This window comes from Culex quinquefasciatus, chromosome 2, assembly GCF_015732765.1.
Source record: "Culex quinquefasciatus strain JHB chromosome 2, VPISU_Cqui_1.0_pri_paternal, whole genome shotgun sequence".
In the NCBI taxonomy this organism is placed as follows: domain Eukaryota; kingdom Metazoa; phylum Arthropoda; class Insecta; order Diptera; family Culicidae; genus Culex; species Culex quinquefasciatus.
In genome coordinates, this window is record NC_051862.1 from 136633825 (window position 1) to 136650882 (window position 17058).

General features: G+C 39.5%; 1 long non-coding RNA gene across 1 annotated transcript; it reads right to left on the reverse strand.

Annotated features, from left to right (window-relative positions):
• Positions 1-12766: 12766 nt before the first annotated feature.
• LOC119767323 lies at positions 12767-16183 on the reverse strand. Its single transcript, XR_005277456.1, has 3 exons — positions 16029-16183; positions 13807-14114; positions 12767-13505 (listed from the first exon to the last, which is right to left on the reverse strand). It is a non-coding gene; the product is annotated as an uncharacterized LOC119767323 (long non-coding RNA).
• Positions 16184-17058: the final 875 nt, after the last annotated feature.

Genomic DNA, 17058 nt, shown 5'->3' on the forward strand with positions numbered 1-17058 from the left:
TGACTGTTTGTCCAAGATTTGAATCAAATGCAAGCTTTTCGCCCTTCCTTCCTGCCTACACGGAGAAAAAAGAGTTCCCAAAATCGTGAACAAGCGTTCATGAAAATGGGAACCTCGAACAAAGTGTTTAAATCCCATGGTACGATTTTGAAAAACGTACCATGAATTTTGAACACTTTGTTCGTGGTTCCCATTTTCATGAACGCTTGTTCACGATTTTGGGAACTCTTTTTTCTCCGTGTAGGGATACCTATATTTGCGTTGCAAAGTGGAAAGTTAACCAGAAGCCTAAACGTACATCATAAACACACACATACACTCTCACATGTCAATATGCTGATGATGCTTGAACACTTGTTTTGAGAGTGTATGTGTAAGTGCGTGTTTTTTCAAACGGGAAGTAAATTCAATTTCCGGCCTGAATCAAGTGAGGTCGCTCGCAGCTCAGACACGAGTCCTTTAAAGTTCACTTGAATTTTAAAGTCAAACAGACATTACCTGTGGGGTGCCAAAGGAGAATCGAGTGTCTGTGCGGGGTTAGTGGGTGATTGTTAAGGGAAGGGGCATAATGGGCCTAGCTGGTTATAATGAAATTCAATTTTCTGTCTCATTACGGGCAAAGAAGCCATAATTAGGAAAGGCACTTTGTATTCTCTCGATTCTTGGTACAGCATGATGGGACCTCTTTCATGTGGTAAAAAATCGTATCAAATTTTGTGGTGAATATGGTGGAACTTCAAATTAATTTTTCTTCCATGAATTTCTAATTTCTAATTAAATTGCAAAAATCAACATCATGTTTGATCTGTGCAGGAAATTTGCCAACTTGATAAATAAATAAATCAGCTTTAAAAATAGTACCAGTTAACTGTAGCGTTATTATTATATCATCATTTATCCCAAAACCCTTTAGATTGTAACAATTTTTTTCTTTTAATATCAGATACGTTCTCGTCACTATAAAAATCATCGATAGTAAATTTCCAAACCCATCAATAGATAAATTTGCAAGACGAAAACCCAGTCAAATCAATCCGAATTAGAATCGTACATAAATTCCGTTTCAAACGCAACAACCGGTTCGAACACGGAATCGGTTGTTGCGTTTGAAACGGAATTTGTATACGATTCTAATTAGATTCCGTTTAAGAATTCGGATTGAGTTAACTGGGAAGCTTCACTGTTACGACTAATTTGGTCAATCAACGAACTTTTTAATGAGTTTATATAAAATAATTTGGCAAGCACCTCCAAGTTATTCAAAAATTTTGTAACAATTGCCATTTTAAATAAATTTGTATCAAACCAAAACGGTAAAACTTTGTATCAAAAATATAACCCAATAATCGGAACGCACTTACCAAAATTTTGCTTCAACCTCTTCAAACCCCGGAACGCTTGAGTTAATAACAATCCCACCAGTAGGCACTTGCAATAACAATCCAAAACTAGAAAAAATAAAGTTGCTAAGCAACCCCCAACCAACTTAAAACTTTCACAAAAAGAAAAAAAAGAAAACAAATAAAAAATAAAAAACGAAATGAAACCAAATCACATAAACAAATTAACCTGCCCAGCACTAGAACAATTTGGCAAATCCACAAAATTGCCAAAATTATCTTTAAAACACTTACAAACGTTTTTTTTTCTTTCACACCAGTTTGCTACAGATTCTTCCTTCTTCTCAAAACTGAACTTTACCCCCCCCCCCCCCCAATCTTCTTTCTTGCTTTCAACCGGACAGTCTTCGGCCGGGAGAGGGTCACCACCGGGACTTCTATTCTACAGCCGCCTCCAAAAGCTCCTTCCACCACACACCTCCGGAGCCGGAACCCTTCAACCTCTTTTCTTCTTCGGCAAAGTAAATTTCTTCCTCTTATTCACTTTAGAAAACTAGAAACTCCTACTTGACCACACAAAAAGCACATAATCAAACCGGTACCGTTAAAACTCTTCAAATATTAAAATTCGTGATATGACGGAAGAAGATAAAAATCACCCGGAGCAAATTTTCAAACACCCGTACACCAGCGAAGCCAACTTCGATCATCAGATTCTTTCTCATATGTTGGCGGGACCCGGATATCGTCACCGCCAATCGCGTCATCGTTCATTCTTCTCGATTGAGATTTGCGAGTCACACGTTTTATATTTGTATAGTCAATAAACTTATTTTAATAGTCAGGACCCGGTGCCTGCAATCCCCGTTACAGTTTATATGGAATTCCAATAAGAATGTAACAGAAAAATCAGGCTTCGGGTCCAGACTGTTAATTTGTCTGTGACTTCGCTCTCTCATTCTAAATCAGCATCGCAACATCATACATGTTGTGCACAAAAAAAAAATCAAATCAAATTATTCGCTCTACAGCATTGCCTTGGCGTTCTTGATTGCGAGATTCCTACTCGAAACTAGGTGTTCGAAGGCTTGATTGTTGAGGCAATTGCAAACCTCCTTTTACACCTTAGCTTCCATCCACCCCGGGATTCGAACTGATGACCTTTGGATTGTTAGTCCAACTGCCTACCAGCGATTCCACCGAGACAGGACCCAGGGAGACGACTCCTACACCTGGACTGAGCTAACGACCTAACCTTTTTTAGGTTAGTTCGGGGCCAACATTTACTTCTCATCCGACGGAAGGCGTGATCAGACAAATCTCGTCTCAAAAAATGCCACCGGGACCGTCTGGGATCGAACCCAGGCCGACTGGGTGAGAGGCAATCACGCTTACCCCTACACCACGGTCCCGGCTTGTTGTGCACAAAAACAGTCATTTTTGGAAGCCTAAACCTTTTCATCGAAAAATCCTAAAAATATGGTGTCTTCGGGTAAGTTGGTCAAAATTTAAAGAAAGTTTTATATCTGTGGATTGATAAAGATTGGACGACTTTTGTGCCCTCCACAGGTAAACTTCCCAAACAAACTTCAAGCAAATAGAGGGAGGGGTACCCGTGAACGGAATGAGCTCAAATTTGAAATTTAGCCTAGTGATGTGTCAATTTTTGATTTCAGGGGGTAGCCCCGAGAAAGCTCGGATTTGGACCACCCTAATGTGTTTGTCATCACAAATTAAACTGAGCCGAATCTTAGACCAATGAGAAAGTTGATTGTTAACTAGGGCATCGTTATCTATTCCTCCTGGTTCTTCTACTTGATGGTTGGTTGTGTTCGCTTCGCTTCGCTAGGAGACGGTGATATTAGCGGATTGCAGACTGGATTTCGTCATGTTACGTGATGACTGTCTAAGTCCAAGTTGCCTAGGAATTGATAATTGGGAATAAAACCAACTCCACCTGAACCAGATTCTCACCACCATGACAGCCGACATCTCCACCGCGCACCAGGGACAAGGATAGGGTTTGGAAGACGGGAAGTGTTGATGTTCCACTTAAGGGGACAAGGGAAAATCTCCACGGTGTCCCCAAGAAAGTTTCGCTTGGAGTTGGACGATTTTTGGGAAGGTAGAAGGTCTAGGATACGCTCTAAGCAAGCGTTGCGACCAATTGCATAATGGGTTTAAGGGTTATACAGTCGATTCTCTGGCTGTCGATCTTCTCGATATCAATAATTCTCCATCTATCGATGAATTCTTTAGTCCCTTCAATCTGCATACTTCAATTATCTTCATTCCTCGATATTTTCCCTTGCTTGAAGGATCTCTTCCTCGACGGTCCCTTGGATTCTGTTTGCTTTAAAAATCTCTTCCGGTTGTCAATAATTTCACTTTCTCATGGCTTGCATAGACATTTTTCTTGGCGAAACGAAGCTTTGAAGGGTGTTTGACATTAGTTTGTTTTTGTTTGATGGACGTTGCCATGTCTCTCCCCATAGCTGGGTATCAAGAAAAAAATATTTTCAATCGAGTCTTCATTTTGCATCGTTCTGTAAACTGATGATTCTCTTCCTCGACGGTCCTTTGGATATTGACAACCAGAGAGTCGACTGTAGTTTTATTTTCAAGGCAAGCAATCGTATGCTGCTGTCGAGACATTTCCCGTTTGATTGTTGTGAAGTTTGTTTTTTAGGAGTTAAAATTATTCTCAAGACATATTTTGCTGTCGAGACAATGCTTGTTTTTTTATTTATTTTTGCTGATTAATTTGAAGAAGTTTTTTTTTAAACCTCGGTGTTAGCACATTTTCATGCTGCTACAGAGAAAACTAATGTTTAATTAAATATTTTGTTGAATTAAAATTGATTTAGCCTTAGACAGCCAGCTGTGGAAAGACTAAATCATAGTAAAAATTTGCAAAATTTTCAAGCAAACTTTCTGCTGAATTTCTCGAAACCGAGAGAAAAATAAGTAAATATCGGAGAATTGTCCAACTAAAAGCCGAGAAAATAAAATATAATTAATACTATCGGACACAATTTTGAGTAAATTCCAGAAAACGCGTAATTGAACCCTCTGTAAACTACTACCAAAGAAATGAGTACATCCGCTATCCTTCTCTCCACAAAAAGAACCAAACATGACCAAATATAAAGTAAAAATAGAAAAAGGGAAAAAAGGAAAGCTCTCACCCGAATCCAGCAACGATGACGGAAAGCAGCACCAGATAAGTCCACTCAGTCGACGACTCTCCAGTGCCAGCAGGCACCAACTGTCGTGTAAAACTTACGGTCCAATGGACGGAACGTCTCCACGATCCGGGAGTCATTCAGCAAGACCTGCAGTTTGGTCAGCTTGGTGCCATACTTCGCCACATCTAGATGCTCGTAAATCTCCTCCACGTTGATGACGGTCGTCAAAATCATGTGCACCTCGGTTGGGCCCGTTCCTTCTGTAGCGTCTGATCGCGGGCCCAATGTCCGGATCTTTAGCCACATGCAGCAGCTTGCAGCGCGCACCCTTGAAGCAATCCGGATCATTGTGCGGACAAATCTGGCTGTCATCCTCCGGCACGTACCAAAAAACCGTACATTTTCATAAATTTTCACTGAATATTTTGCATACAAAAAACGTCACCGAAAAAATACACGTCCGACACGAGCGCTGCTTACTACGATTCGACCCTTCTACTTGATGGTTGGTTGTGTTGATGAGAAAGTGATTTTCTCACATCAAGTATAGTTTTCGCGCTGTACTAAGGGTAATCATGATGATTGCAAACTCGTGTGGGATTTAACGATAAGAGGATGGTTCACGAGGAATAGATGTAGCCCTTCCCTTGGTGAACTTCTTGTGTTTTTATCAACTCTGAAGTTGTCGTTACTTAGTTACTCAATTAAATAAATAAATAAATAAAAAATAAATAAGTTAAGATGGGTAGAGTTGGATGTAATCTGATCTAAGACTCTAGTAAATGATAATAAATTTTTGGATTACATTCTCGAATGGATCGAATAGCAGCACACAACTGATGGAAGAACGATTAATCTCACATCCCAAGCTTGGAATTTTATATTCAAAAGGCACTATCATTTAAAACCACTTCTTCACGGAGTCGATTGCTTTGCAAAGGATGGTGGAATCACACTGACAACCCTCGTGGCACAAACTATGTATATTGATTCTGCTATCAAGATTCTGAGGTTTCAAATTTCTGTTTGTCTGCGATTGGAAACCAACTTCTGACGAGTAGCCGCAAACAGGTATCGGAAAATTGAGTTTCCCTCTGCTTTGTTATCATGCCAAGTCACGTTGGTATGTCGTACTTGGAAGTATGTAAGATGACCATTCGAAATTTATATTCTTGTCGCGTGTGTCAACAATCGAAGCCAACCAGAATCTCAGATGGTTAGGACAGCATTTGTGCAAAGCTAGAAAATGCAATCAATTTCCATGATTGATTTGTTCCATCCGATTGTCGGAGCCAAATCGCAAAAAAATCAATTTCGCTTGCGAACTTTCTTCACCAACGAAAGAGAAAGAAGGCAAATCACGCAAAAGATAATCGCTCCCAAACTTCTCCAAGAAAATCAATCTACTGATGATTTTTTTTGTGAATTTCCTAGTCAGCACCACTTGAAAATATCCATTTCACGTTGTTTACACACATTGCCCATCAACAAAATGTGACAGGTCGTTTTTCGACGTGTGACGTTACACTTGCAAGTGTAGTAGTGAAAAAGATGTTCCGCCGAATAATCAAGATGATGATTTTTTTAGATTCCTTTTACCGATCTTTTGTGCGCGAGAGAGGAGAGCCATGTTCCCTTCGGATGTTTTTCTCTTGATGAATGTCCAATGATTTTCTTTTGATGATGATTATTCCATCGCTGAGTCGGAGCATTGTAACGAAGTGATTTTATCCCATTGCCATCAATCGATAATTAAAATACCAAAACATGATTTCAGAATAACCAGAATGACCAGGTCATGTATATGTTTCTCGTTCCTAACCTGATGAATTATTCACATTTAATCTCCCAATCGTCTCGAACTCCGGTGTCTTCCAAGGGAAAAGTATATCAGACTCCGACAGATCTCTTTGGAAGCTTTGGACTAAGTACAAACATCTGTATTCTGTTCTGAAACAGAAGCTCAATGGGGGGACGAATAGTGATGGCCAAAAGACTCAACGAGGATCATTCCTAGGCAAGGAATTGAAATTGGAAGGTGAAAAGTGGATTGGGGTGTAAGTTGGTTTCTTAGCTTAGCTTAGCTTAGCTTAGCTTGGTTGGCGCCGATAAGGAAAATAAATGCGTCAGGAATGTGCCGAATGACACATCACCATTCATTTGTCCTTTTGGTCGACTCCTCACGATCAACGGGGGAAGTGGGGGAGGGATGTGATGATTGGATACCCTATAGAGATGCCTAAGAACTTAGACGACCTCCAAGATATCCGGATTTGGAAGGGGAAAGGGTTTGAAGTGATACTTCACCGACGAATGAAGTAGTGGGCATTGGTTGGTATATATCAGTAATTTGAAATGCAGTAATATTATAAGGGTCAAATCAGAACGGGCTCACCAAATTGGAATCAGGTCCTGGTCCATTTCAGTTTTTGAGAAATTTTGAAACACGAACATCTGGCTTTCATTGTAAAGATTTCATCCTCTGTGACTTGAACCGCTTCCAACGACGAATGTCTTCTCCTGTTGCAGCTGGCTAATGTTGACCGAGATGATAACCGGAAAGGAGCACCAAACTAAGCAGTTGTCACGAATTCTCCAGATCTTAAGAACACGATGGAGATTATCACGTTAAGGGATTCCGTGTTTCCTCCAATAAAGGTAAATCATCCGCCTAGGATCTTGGCATGCGTTCAGAACTATCGAGAACTGTTCTTTAAACTATTCACTGATCAGATCCGGAACCACATTTTTAACATTTCGAACGAAAAAAATCAATGGCAAATCCAGCAGCGAAAATTTTGACGTCTTTCTCTGATCGTAGACTACTTCGATTGGGGTGTAAGTTGGTTTCTGTGTACTAATTGGATGTTGCTTTTTCCTTCTTAGACCATCTCCACCGGGCGCGCGCAGTAAGGATTTGGAAGCGCTCCACCATCACTCTTCCCCACACCGGTCGCTCATAAACGCGCTCATAAAATAGCAGCTCGACCCTGGGTGAACAGCGGGTGACCAAATTTAGTCGCCCGCTAGTAGCGCGCACAAATATTTGACATCTGCTTGAAGTGAAAGAAGAATCAAGATTTTTTTTTTTTTGAATTGACTTTTTATGGTTCCATGAAACTGGACATTGATGATGGACATTTTCATTGTACTGGCCACAACCCGGATTGGCCCAGGTTCCCCGGGGATGTTCCGTTGAGCGGACCTTGGCGGCATTGTATGAATATGGGCAATATTGGTGTCAAACTTCACGATTTTCAAAATCACATGTGAAAATTACGGAAAAGGACATATTTAACGAACTGGCCACAATCCAAATTGGTCCGGGTTCCCCCGGGGATGTTCCGTTGAGCGGACATTGGCGGCACCGTATGAATATGGGCAATATTGGTGTCAAACTTCACGATTTTCAAAATCACATGTGAAAATTACGAAAATTGACATTTTCAACGAACTGGTAACAACCCGGATGGTTCCGGTTTCCCTGGGGGATGTTCCGTTGGAGGGACATTGGCGGCACCGATGAATATGGGCAATATTGGTGTTAAATTTCACGATTTTCAAAATCACATATGGAAATCACGAAAATTGACATTGTGAGTGGACTGGCCACAATCCGAATTGGTCCGAGTTCCCCCGGGGATGTTCCGTTGAGCGGACCTTGGCGGCATTGTATGAATATGGGCAATATTGGTGTCAAACTTCACGATTTTCAAAATCACATGTGAAAATTACGGAAAAGGACATATTTAACGAACTGGCCACAATCCAAATTGGTCCGGGTTCCCCCGGGGATGTTCCGTTGAGCGGACATTGGCGGCACCGTATGAATATGGGCAATATTGGTGTCAAACTTCACGATTTTCAAAATCACATGTGAAAATTACGAAAATTGACATTTTCAACGAACTGGTAACAACCCGGATGGTTCCGGTTTCCCTGGGGGATGTTCCGTTGGAGGGACATTGGCGGCACCGATGAATATGGGCAATATTGGTGTTAAATTTCACGATTTTCAAAATCACATATGAAAATAACGAAAATGAAATGTTCTAGTGGACTGGCCACGATCCGAATTGGTCCGGATTCTCGCGGGGATGTTCCGTTGAGCGGACATTGGCGGCACCGTATGAATATGAGCAATATTGGTGTCAAACTTCACAATTTTCAAAATCACATGTGAAAATTACGAAAATTTACATTTTGAGTGGACTGGCCACAATCCGAATTGGTCTGGGTTCCCCCGGTGATGTTTCGTTGAGCGGACATTGGCGGCATCGTATAAATATGGGAAATATTTGTGTCAAATTTCACGATTTTCAAAATCACATGTAAAAATTACGAAAATGGACATTTTCAACGAACTGGCCACAACCCGGATGGTTCCGGATTCCCTGGGGGACGTTCCGTTGGAAGGACATTGGCGACACCGATGAATATGGGCAATATTGGTATCAAAATTCACGATTTTCAATATCACATATGAAAATTCTGTAAATTTACATTTTAAACAGACTGGCCACAACCCGGATGGTTCCGGATTCCCCTGACGATGTTCCGTTGAAGGGACATTGAAGGAATTTATTTTTTGAAATAATTTAAATTTTGGATTGTGGATCTTTTCAACTTCAATATTTGTTATTTATTTATTTGTTCCGATAAGGTCCCTTCAACGAAACAACGAATAAACTTTATATGTTCATTTTCGTAATTTCGATAGGTGATTTTGAAAACCGTGAAGTTTGACACCATTATATATAACTTCCCCCGGGGAACTCGGAACTACCTGGGTTGTGGCCAGTTCACTCAAAGAGTTCATTTTCGTAATTTTCACATGTGATATTGAAAATTGTAAAGTTTGACAGCAATATTACCCATATTCATACGGTGCGGCCAATAACCTTCCAACGGAACATTCCTCGGGGAACCCAGAACCATCCGGGTTGTGGCCAGTTCGTTGAAAATGTCCATTTTCGTAATTTTCACATGTGATTTTGAAAATCGTGAAGTTTGACACCAATATTGCCCCATATTATACGGTGCCGCCAATGTCCCCTCAACGGAACATCCGATTCGGGTTGTGGCCAGTCCGTTTAAAATTTTCATTTTCGTAATTTTTATATGTGATATTGAAAATCGTGAATTCTGACACCAATATTGCCCATATTCATACGGTGCCGCCAATGTCCGCTCAACGGAACATCCCCGGGGGAACTCGGACCAATTCGGATTGTGGCCAGTCCACTCACAATGTCCATTTTCGTGATTTTCATATGTGATTTTGAAAATCGTGAAATTTAACACCAATATTGCCCATATTCATCGTAGCCGCCAATGTCCCTCCAACGGAACATCTTCCGGGGAACCCGGAACCATCCGGGTTCCGGCCAGTCCGTTTAAAATGTCAGTATTCGTAATTTTCACATGTGATTTTGAAAATTGTGAAGTTTGACACCAATATTGGCCATATTGATACGGTGCGGCCAATGTCTTTCCAACGGAACATCCCTCGGGGAACCCTAAACCATCCGGGTCCACTAGAAATGTCAATTTTAATAATTTTCATATGTAATATTGCAAATCGTGAAATTTAACACCAATATTGCCCATATTCATAGGAGTCGCCAATGTCCCTCCAACGGAACATCCCCCGGGAAACCCGGAACCATCCGGGTTCCGGCCAGTCCGTTTAAAATGTCAGTTTTCGTAATTTTCATATGTGATTTTGAGAATCGTGAAGTTTGACACCAATATTGCCCATATTCATACGGTGCTGCCAATGTCCCTCCAACGGAACATTCCCCGGGGAACCCGGACCAATCCAGGTTACTATCAATCCAGTTTTTTTTTTGGAAATAATTACTTTTGGCTTTGAAGATTTTGGCAAATTGGTCATGCCAATAAATTAAAACAAATTTTATTTCGAAACGTCAAAATAAGCTGATACTCACCCCCGGTGGGGTTGGCAGTGACTATTTTACCAACCCGTTTTATCAACGACCGGTGTGGGAAGGGTGACTAAACTAAAATAGTAGCGCTGTGGGTGAACAAAATAGTCACTCATTTATGTGCGCACCGGTGGAGATGCTCTAAGCTGATGGATCTGCCCATGAGAATTGGTCAGTGGAAGCATTTCTTGTGGTTATTTCTAGTCAATTGAATTGTTGCCAGGACCGGGACCGTGGTGTAGGGGTAAGCGTGATTGCCTCTCACCCAGTCAAATTTTGAGGCAAATTTTGAGACGAGATTTGTCTTATCACACCTTCCGTCGAACGGGAAGTAAATGTTGGCTCCGGACTAACCTAAAAAGGTTAGGTCGTAAGCTCAGTCCAGGTGTAGGAGTCGTCTCCCTGGGTCCTGCCTCGGTGGAGTCGCTGGTAGGAAGTTGGACTAACAATCCAAAGGTCGTCAATTCGAATCCCGGGGTGGATGGAAGCTTAGGTGTAAAAAGAGGTTTGCAATAGCCTCAACAATCAAGCCTTCGGACACCTAGTTTCGAGTAGGAATCTCGTAATGGAGAACGCCAAGGCAATGCTGTAGAGCAAATAATTTGATTTGATTTGATTTTTTGAATTGTTGCCTAACACAATGTCGTCTAGTCGAATTCCTATTTTGAAAGTGATCTTTCAATTGACAAGTCATTTTTTTGGTTTTTGTATAAATATTAAAGCAAATAAAATCAAGAAAAATCATCAGATTAAAAACCAAAAAAAGATGGATATTCAAAGAACCGGTTCAATTCTCTACCAAGGCTCTCCTTCATTTGCCAAATTTAAGGATAAAATTCACCACAAGAGGGCGCATACCTACAATAATGCTACTTCATAAATCCAATTCTGATTAGGTGAGAGGATGTCTGGCAGGTTAACCCTCTAACGCCCACGGTTACTCCAGAGCACCACTTTTTTTTGTCTTCAAAATTGAATTTCTCTGCAACCATGCATTTTTTCAACCTGGTTCAACCTGCATTAGTTTATGTAGAATGTCAACTTATAACCATCAAAATTTCATCCAATTTGGTCGATCCATTTACGAGTAATGAAGAAAAACGTAAAAAATCTCGATTTTGCTCTGGGCGGGAAGGGGTTAAATTAATTTCAGGCCTGGAATTTAGGAACACCTTTTCAGACGCAATAAATTTGAAATACTTTTAGAGTTCTTGCTAGATGGTTGAGGATATGGACATTTCATTCGTCTAGCATAGTTTCTAACTCTATTTTGACACACGTCGCTTTTTCACGAAAACGCGTTTTAATGTTTTACCTTGACTAAACCAAAAATAGAGCACGCAATGCAAACAATAACAAACACGTTTTGTTTAGCTGACCATTCTGAGCATTGTCCCGAAGTTTGATTGAATTTGGTTGCCGGAGTCCCGAGTTACAATTACAAATGTTTACGGTCGTTGGGCATGTACGTGTGTCAAACGTGATCTGACCTGAAATCCTTTTGGCTAGTCATCACACTTGCAGTAATTTTAGGGTATGTCATGATAGCAGAATGAGATTGAAACTCCTTCATAGGAAGGGTGGCAACAATATATGTACTTATTTTTTGCTTTTAAATTGAATATCTCAGTATTGAAATCGAATATTGTGGATATGTGAAGGTCAAAAGATGTAGCATTGAGAGCTGCACAAAATGGCGTTCTTAGCTAAATTTGGCCCAAAATACACTTGCGGCAAAATAGCACGACAACGTTGAAATGCCATTTTGTGCTCCTTTTCATGTTGAATTTTATGGTATTGACACATCCTGAATTTCGATATCAAACACGAGATTTTATTTGATAAATAGAATATAATATGAATTATCTATCAAAAAACATATGGAGAGATCTCACCACGATATGAAAAACCGTTATATTTACTTTTAACAATGCTTTATCGAAGACTAAACATGTTCTCAGACCAATTACTAAATGCTGATCACTATTAGTGATCCGTTAAACGGATTTAATGCAAAATGATCAATGGGAATTCGAGATATTTAATACAAAGCAGTTGATAAAAAGACAATCTGGAACCAACATGTGAAAATATACAAAAGCTGTACTTTCAATAACAGTGCAAAAACCTTAACTGTCGTTTGTTAATTTTTTTTATTGATTTTATAATTTTTCTTTTTGTTCAGTAAAATTTTAACAAAGATCTTTAAAAACAGTCTTATATTTATTTTATTATTTTGGAACATTTTAAAGGATCTGGTACGTTTCGCCGAATGTCGTTTCGCCGACGGTCATTTCGCCAAATGTCGTTTCGCCGAATGATACGTTTCGCCGAAAGTCATTTCGCCGAAAGTCATTTCGCCGAATGGACGTTTCGCCGAATCGAATAAAAATTAACTTTTTTGTATAATTTATGCTATTTGTTCGCTGCAGTGCCATCTTGTAATTCACTCATGCAAACTTGAGAAGGAGTGGCAAGATAATAATATAATAATTTAAAAAGTAAAGAACGTCTCATGTTTCAAAGAATGCATAAACTCACAGAAATAATACAAATAATTTGCTTAAAAAATTAAGAATGCAAAAACTAACAGAAACAATACAATTCATTCGCAGTTCCTGAAAATTATTATTTTCAACGGGCATGAAGTCAGACATTTTTTTGCTCATTTTTTCTTGCTCTATTTTCTTCTTTATTTTTCCCTTTACATGTGTTGTTCTGCTAATGAATTCAACTGTTGCACTCTTGCTGAACTCCGACCACACAACAGGTCGTTGTTGTAATTTCGTAGTGGATTCCTTGCGTCACCAGTTGGCCCTGCTGCCGTTGAAGTGACCATAGCTTGGTTGGTCCTTAGCCTTGTGGTCCATGGTAGTTTGCTCCAACTAGCAGCAAACAGCACCAGCTAAGCTGAACATTGTATAGTGATAACTGCGATGATGTCGGTGCTGATGCTGCTATGTAACTTCGAACAGCTCCTTCTCCTCAACCTTTCGACCCTTCGCAATCGAATGATGACAGCATGAGCTCTGTGAGAGCAAACGAAATGAAGAAAAAAAGGATTAGAAAAACATGGGGTACAACACGACTTTTTTTATTTCAACTATGGGGCGTCTCCATTGAATTCTTCGTTGATAATTTGTTATAAGAAGACGCATTTGGAATTTTCAAAAAATAAAGGCCGTGGCGTTGATGGACACATATCAATGCTACTTCAAATAAAAAAATAGAATTCTGTTCTTCGAAGGTATAAGTTAATTTCTCCACGATTAATCATATGTTGAACGTTTTAAATGCTTGTATCTAACCAGCAGCTACTCTAAAAATTACCTTTTATTTATCCTTGCCACTATCGTCGGAATCGTAATCATCATCTTCCTTTTTGAAACCGATCCCGAGCTGTTACAAATCCGTTGCCTCCTGGATAATCCTTGTTGAAACCTGGTGCCTAATGCGACTGGTGGTGTTGAAGAACATCCACAAGAAACAATGACACAGTCTTGGAACAGTCAGTCAGGACTGTATTCACCCTGGTTCATGCCAGACATATTCATGCCCAAGGGGCCTTGCGTCATGTCACGGCCCATGTGGAGCAAAGCGGACTTGTGACTTCTGCTGAGTTACGGAACAGCAGACTTCTGTGAAAGGAAAATGAAAAATAATAATATTAGATTGTTACATGAGCGTGAAATTTCAGTTTTGAATAAGTGATAAGAATTTCATATGTCTTTTTTGTTTCCTCTACATTTTTCATCAGCTATATGAAAAAAAAACTAATGACTTTGCCAAAGATATTAAATTGATTGAGTAATATTTTGGTTCGAATCAGATTTGCTTTCAATTGGTAATGGGGTAATTCTCTACCAACTCACACGAAATCCGGAAAAGTTGCCCCGACCCCTCTTCGATTTGCGTGAAACTTTGTCCCAAGGGGTAACTTTTGTCCCTGATCACGAATCCGAGGTCCGTTTTTTGATATCTCGTGACGGAGGGGCGGTACGACCCCTTCCATTTTTAAACATGCGAAAAAAGAGGTGTTTTTCAATAATTTGCAGCCTGAAACGGTGATGAGATAGAAATTTGGTGTCAAAGGGACTTTTGTGTAAAATTAGACGCCCAATTTGATGGCGTACTCAGAATTCCGAAAAAACGTATTTTTCATCGAAAAAAACACTAAAAAAGTTTAAAAAAATTCTCCCAATTTCCGTTACTCCACTGTAAATTTTTTTGGAACATGTCATTTTATGGGAAATTTAATGTACTTTTTGAATCTACATTGACCCAGAAGGGTCATTTTTTCATTTAGAACAAAAATTTTCATTTTAAAATTCGTGTTTTTTCTAACTTTGCAGGGTTATTTTTTAGAATGTAACAATGTTCTACAAAGTTGTAGAGCAGACAATTACAAAAATTTTGATATATAGACATAAGGGGTTTGCTTATAAACATCACGAGTTATCGCGATTTTACGAAAAAAGTTTTGAAAAAGTTACTTTTTCGTTTCTCTTTGTTTCGTCGTCCGTGTCTGTCGCGAATGACCATGAACGGCCATGATCAAAGACGACCAACTTTTTCAAAACTTTTTTTCGTAAAATTGTGATAACTCGTGATGTTTATAAGCAAACCCCTTATGTCTATATATCAAAATTTTTGTAATTGTCTGCTCTACAACTTTGTAGAACATTGTTATACTCCAAAAAATAACCCTGCAAAGTTAGAAAAAACACGAATTTTAAAATGAAAATTTTTGTTCTAAATGAAAAAAATTACCCTTCTGGGTCAAAGTAGATTCGAAAAGTACATTAAATTACCCATAAAATGACATGTTCCAAAAATGTTTACAGTCGAGTAACGGAAAATGGGAGAATTTTTAAAACTTTTTTAGTGTTTTTTTCGATGAAAAATACGTTATTTCGGAATTCTGAGTACGCCATCAAATCGGGCGTCTAATTTTACATAAAAGTCCCTTTGACACCAAATTTCTATCTCATCACCGTTTCAGGCTGCAAATTATTGAAAAACACCACTTTTTTTGCATGTTCAAAAATGGAAGGGGTCGTACCGCCCCTCCGTCACGAGATATCAAAAAATAAACCTCGGATTCGTGATCAGGGACAAAAGTTACCCCTTAGGACAAAGTTTCACGCAAATCGAAGAGGGGTCGGGGCAACTGCTGTGTGAGTTGGAATTACCCAATGATTCAAACAACCTGTTAGTTGAATATTCAATTTAAAAATAACAGTCGCACTATCTTGTTTGCTTGTATGACCATTCACGTGCAATTCACTGTCTGATGTACTCATGGAAAAAAAGTTTTATGGCTTTCAATGTGCTGGTTATGCTCGTTTTTTTTCTTTCCGTATGTTGGCACGTTTTGTTGGTCTGGTGGGGTAAAACTTTTCCAACATTGTGCATTCTGTGAATATTGGCGTTTATGTGTAAATGTGTTTTTAATTTTCACTCATCGTTGCGATTTATGGACTTTAAGGCAATTTTGACAAAAGATTTGCATATAAATTAGTTCTCAATCCATAGCACAACATGCTACCAACCCTTTGCTAATCCTTAAATGAGTGACTGGGAATTCAGCATAATCCTTGGTTGAATCCAAATGGCTAACGGCCATTAGCAACTCGAGTATTTTCCAAAAGTCACGATATTCCAACTTTAAACCCATCAACTTTATTCACATCCGCTCTAACAGACCGTTCACAAACAACTACCCGTTGGAGAGGAATGTTTGCGATAAACTCTCGCAAGTGACGAAGAACGCTACACCGTAACATCGAGGGTTCATTTCAATTCAAATGAACCGCCTCCACACCGTAACGTGTTCATGAGTGAAACTGTTCGATTTTGTTTGGTTCTGAGAGAAAACATGAATTTCTATCTCTACAAATGAACCGCTGTGGCTGTGCGGTGTAGTTAGCTAGTTCATGAGAGTGAGGAGTGGAAAAGTCTCTTCTCTCTGGTGAGAAAATTACAAGTAAATCGTCGCTTCTCTTCAACCAGGTGTGTTATTGTAGTAGAAACATACCGGCAGTCGAGCAGTTGTCTGCGCTTTTTTGCATTCCTTACTGAAAAACCCGATTTAATCCCACCTGGGGTGAGATAGAGCCTTTCTTACTAAAGAATATAACGATGGTAGAACTTCTTTCAATTCATAACATTGACTTTGTTTAGAAGAAGAAGAAAGTCTTATGATAAAAGCAAAGTATTATAAATGATATGATTTCCAAAAGAAACAAAAAATGCCATTTTCACCATAAGAATATTTTTAATCGTACATATTCTTAATCAAACAAGCGTTTATGACAAACGCGAGCATAGCAAGCTTCACATGCGCCAGTGACAATGCACACCGCGGTAGGCGCAAAGAAAAACCGAGGTATAAGTGAACCGCGTGTGCCGCACGGTGCAGGGAAGATAGCCATTCAGCTTCTACGAATGTGACAGAGTCAGAGATAGCTATTTTTAACAACCGCACAACTACACACTCACTCACGAGAACCTTAGGTAGAAAGCCATTGGCGTCGCCAGCATTGAAAACTTTGAAAACGATATAAACGATGAAAAGCTTAG